Source organism: Oryzias melastigma, linkage group LG11 (assembly GCF_002922805.2).
Source record: "Oryzias melastigma strain HK-1 linkage group LG11, ASM292280v2, whole genome shotgun sequence".
Taxonomy (NCBI): domain Eukaryota; kingdom Metazoa; phylum Chordata; class Actinopteri; order Beloniformes; family Adrianichthyidae; genus Oryzias; species Oryzias melastigma.
The window spans coordinates 2,922,455-2,927,644 of NC_050522.1; the positions used below are offsets into that span (position 1 = coordinate 2,922,455).

Consider the following 5,190-nt stretch of genomic DNA (forward strand, 5'->3'; position numbering starts at 1 on the left):
AATAAATAAATAAAGATCCACTGTAGTTCCAACAGAATTCACTTAACAACAACGACAAAAACCACAACGATGAGACATGGAAACTCATTCAAATGTGGTTGGATGAATTCATGCTCAATGTAACAACTTTTAACGGGATCCACATTGAATCTACCGACGTGTCTATTATGTGCATACCTGTAGTTTCCCCAGTGACCGTCATGCAGGATTCCTCCACCGTACCAAAGCACCTGAACCTCATGGGGGTTCAAAGCAGTGAAGGGCGCTCTGATCCTCCTCTGCACAGCCTGTCAGAAGTAGAGGAAAGCATCTCTTTACATCTTTGTTAAGATGTCTGATCTGACATCTGTTTTCTTCCTGACATGAATTTGGAGAAAAAAAAACAGAGATGGACTTTCTGAAACAGTTGAAGCCGTTCCTCTGGTGTTCTGATACCACGCTACCATGCACAGCAAGCAGGAAGTCATGTGACTGTGGAGCAGACCTGTGGCAGGTTTTGTCTTGCAGAACTGTGACCTTGTGAGGAAACAGACGGGATAAGCAGGTTAGAGTCCACACAATGGCTGTTCAGAGCTTCAGCAGTTCAGTGGTCACCACACCCTGAAAACCAGCTCTTCATCACGGCTCTATGAGGGCTCGGCTGCAGTGTCACACTTTGACGGTCATTTTCCTGCATGCAACTCAAAACTCTGAACTCTCTCTGTTGTGATGCCAAAAAGTGGCAGAGGCAGCAGCATGCAGGTGGTCGCGGTTCTTCTTCCAATAGACACAGAAACAAAGCAAAAAAGGCGTGTCCTGTTTATCATTCAAGCTAAATTTACATGACATATTCCGCATTTATCCATATTCTGTTTCAATACTTCTGATGCCGTTTCTTAGGTAAAGCCGGGCTTCATCCTGGACAATCTATCAGTCCATCAAAGGGACACAGACACACACTAACATCCAAGGAACAATTTAGAATCGCCTGGAGAAAATAAACACATGTATGTGGAGAACATTCAAGCTCCAAACAGAAAGAGATATGTTTGGATTTGACCTGGCTAACCGCTGCACCACTCTGCAATCTGTTTGCTAAATCAAACCTGAAAATGTGTCCTGACCATTGACTGTATATAAAAATATAAGGGTATTTTTTACAGTCAATGGTCCTGACTCAAATGAGCAGCTGATCTATTTTGAGTTTTACATCTTTAAGAAACAGTTGTGTGACTGCACTCCTGTTTGAAATCTGTGGCTCAGTGTAAACTCATCTGAGGATTTATCAGAAACATAAACTATATTTTTTTACACCTGTTTCTGTTTAGTTTTTGCCCAGAAGGAACAAAAATAGTTCAAAAACCAGAGGTGTGGCTCCAGAGATTCCTAGTTCTGCTGCTTTTCGTCCATTGTCTTTCAGGTTCAGGCTCTGCAGACTTCAGCTGAGGCTTGAAGGAGTCTGAGTCACTGCAAACACGGTTGTAGTGGGAGGAGCAGGTTTTCCTGCTTATGTAATTTCTGGAAAACTACATTCTTTCTTATGATAATGAAACGGAGGATGTGACTTCCGGTATAGTATTTTCAAAGTAAAACGCAGGAGGATGTTCACTTTAAATCACAGACTTACTGAGGCATGTTCAGAGGGAGCTGTATGATAACTTCTATTATCAGACAGTCAATGAAAACGTATTTCTTTTAACATCCAATTGTTTTTTAACCAGAGAATTTTACTGAAATTTAGACCACAAATTTGATTATAAATGTAAAAACAACAATAATAATAACTTGAGACGCCACTTTAAGAATACTCCAGACAATCTTTCAGCTTTATGCTCATGGATTTCAACATTTATTTTAAAGAGCATGCAATACTTACAGGTTTTGGAAACAGATCTTAACAACGAAGTTTGCTAAAGCTAATAAAGCTTATGTTTTACATATTTTTTAAATATGTCTTCTAATTATTATTTTATTATTATTATTATTATAGGTCAATTAAGCTGTCGGTAGTCATAAACCATCATAGATAAATCACCAAAGTAAAAGAAGAATATTTGCCAACAATAGACTATCACTTAAACTAAATAGGAATGAATGGTATTTTTTCCTTAAAAATGTATTGAGGTTTATCTTTTTAGATGCGTGAAAACACTCATTAAAATAATAAATACTCACGTTATAGACATTTTCCTCATGTCTGTTTTTATTTTTTGTTTTTGTTTTTGTTTTGAAAAGGAGACTTTGACTTCCGGTGAAGCCTCAGCTGCGCTTGACGCAGACCGTCTGCGCAGAAAAGATCAATCTGTTGATCGGAGTCTGCTGGAGGCGCAAGGAGGAAGAGGAAGAGGACGAGGACGTACCTGGCTCTTCGGGTAGGACAGTCGAAGCTTTTCTGGTCACACAAACGTTTGTTTGACGGATGGTGCAAGTTCCGGTCCGGCGCCTCAACTCTTCTGTCAAATAATTACCAACCGGGCCAATTAGGACGACGGAAGCCGAATGAAGTATTTTGGTGATGGAGAAAGCTAAAAGAGCGGCGCGAAGAAGGGAAGTTTTCTGTCGTGAAGGGGTGAAGGTTTGTCTTGATGCCCACATAAAAAAGGTCTGCTCAGCCACGAGAGTTAGGGTTCACGTGTACAGCGCGGGAAGCGCGCGGGCAGAGAATGAAAGAAAATCAGATGCTTTTGTTCAAAGTTCAGTTCTGACAGAAATGAAAACAGGATTTTATTCATGATTTCTACTTCCATCCAAACACGTGCGCTGACTGTTTTTAAATAAAGTTTAGCATGTTTTGGATGTTCTGTCACTATGAAACGATTTACAGCCTCTGTTTTTGCATGTTGGGGTTTATTGTAGAAGTTCTGTCCTTGTAACCCTTCCGCTCTCCTTAGCTTGTTTACCTTAAAAGTGGGGTCATCTGGACCCCACAAGACAGTGCGCTGAACTTTTTTTATCTTTGATTTTTGAGTTTCACTAATGTCCATGGCAGACATAAAATCCTGTCCACCTTTGTCCACATTTGTCATGGAAGGAATCACACATCAATATGTGGTTGGAATGATCTGGACCCAAAGAGAGCGGAATCGCTAGAGCAGCGTCTGTGTCTTCTGACCACAAACTTAAAGGATTAACCCTTTAGCACCTGAGGAGTCGCCTGACACTTAAACACGAAATCTTTAAAATTCTGTAACTTTTCAACTGTTAACACGATAATTCCAGTAGATTCTGAAGGAGAAAAGCAGCACAAGCTCGTGTTAACTATGTAAAAAGTTACAGTAAATCAAAGAACATAGACACTGGAGCCCCTGTGTTAAAGGGTTAAAGCCAGTGGAATATTACAAGAGATCTCTTCTAAGTCTGTGACCAGCAGACTTAGTCTTTAGTTATTAAAATGGTCAACAACTAATTTAATAGTGGGAAAAAGTGTCCAATGCAACATCTGCAAGGCAGAACCTGTGATCCATGGCAGCACTACAGTGATACATGAGCATCTGAAGAGGAAGCACTTTGTCACCAAGTATTATCACATGGAAGAGAGAGCTTTGTCTAGGGAAGCTAAGCTAAGCTAACATTAAAGCAAGTTCTGTCTTAGAAATTACATTTGACACTTTTTCCTCTTTTATTTTCCTTATAAAATACAGCTAGCTCTCCCACAGCAGTTTTCTGGATTCAAATGGATCGTGTGCGGCTGTTATTTATGGCCCGTAAGGAGGTAAACCAGAAGATCTGCAACAGATCTGTGCCTACAGAGTCTCTGTCTGTCCGGTGAGCGTTTCAAAATCTGTGCTTTTGAACCGAACGGCCCAAGGGCAGCGTGGATTATGACTTTATGCTGGAAATGAACCACTCATCCAAGGCGTCATTCATATTCCGTGCCGAGATCATGTTGTTTGGTTCAAAGAGCGTGGATTTTACAACATTCACTTTGCTGAGAGGCTCTGTGTCGATCTGCAGCTGAGTTATGGAGCGCGTTCTTAAAGGGTTAGTAATGGGGTTGTAGGTCATTTTCGGTGTTAACTGTATTTCGCCTTATATTTACCATTTACAAATGTTTTGGCGTGTTTTGAGGAAGAAATATTGAAATAAAACGGCATTTTTGAGGCCAAATTTGGCAAACCTGTCTCTTCCGGGTAAAAAGCTCCGTTTTGGTCACGTGGTGCGTGTGACGTCAGAGGGGTCAATATAGCAAGATGGCTTCTCCTTTGCGTGTCGGAGCTAGCGATAGCGGCGATATTTCCAGGTCCACAATTCTGTCTTCAGACTCAGATTGTGGAAACATTTGTTCTGAAAGTGACGCTGATTCAGAGGCGCCGGGTGTTTGTAGTTTGAGGACTGTAAAGCCCTATCAATTTGAGCCGGCAGCGCGGAAAGTAAGAGCTCACAATCTGGCAATGACACTGACAGTGACGCTGAGAATGCCGATGAAACCGAAAGCTGTCAGTTTATCAGAGCCATGCTCGAAGCTGGAAGACGTGGAGCATCTCGTGAAGCTTTATTTACAGATCGGAACCTTTTGGCGACTCTAAATCAAATCATCAATGACGCTGACTATCCGGGTCGGTAATGCAGAGTTTCATATGCAAAATAAAGAGCTTAGAGACATGTTTGCAGGACCGTCCGCCACTTTATTATTATTTATTTATTCACTTATTTAATCACTTTATTCACATACCCAGAAGCTCTTTCACCACCTTACTGCATGTCTCTGACGTGCGCAGAAACCAAAGGAGAATGTAAACAGTGCTCCGTACGCCCCGTTCTCCACATGAATCGTCCCGTTTCAACACACAACAACAACAGGGGATGACAACAGTCTGTCACGTTAGCTAAGTACACTGAAAATTCCGAAAACGATTCCTCTTCAGATGAAAGCATCACACAGAAATGAATGAGATCTGATCTTTCACGGAGGAAGAAATGACTGGTGGACCGCTGCGAGTGTCGATGGTTTCATCAACGGATCTGCAGAGATCCTGCAAGCCACCATCAATGATTAATAAACTGCAAATCAAACAAAGAAACTTCCAAACATGTGCAATGTTTTAAACTTTCAGTTTACCTGTTGAAATCAGAAGCTTTTCACAGTTTAGTCGGTCTGATTCTGCTCACAGTGTTCATTCAGAATAGGCTCATTTCGATTGTAAATCTCGTAAATTTACCACTTTAAAAATCATAGTTTTAATTTTTTTTTTTTTTGGTGGCCCTAATACT

At 41.0% G+C, this 5,190-nt stretch overlaps 1 protein-coding gene across 1 annotated transcript in view; it reads left to right on the forward strand.

Moving 5' to 3' along the window:
• Nucleotides 1–2,197: 2,197 nt before the first annotated feature.
• Nucleotides 2,198–5,190, forward strand: part of paqr7a (progestin and adipoQ receptor family member VII, a) — an 11,250-nt gene continuing 8,257 nt past the window's right edge. The window contains exon 1 of the mRNA XM_024257938.2: nucleotides 2,198–2,351. The gene's annotated coding sequence lies outside the window, so the exon portion shown is untranslated. The remainder of the gene's footprint in view (nucleotides 2,352–5,190) is intronic.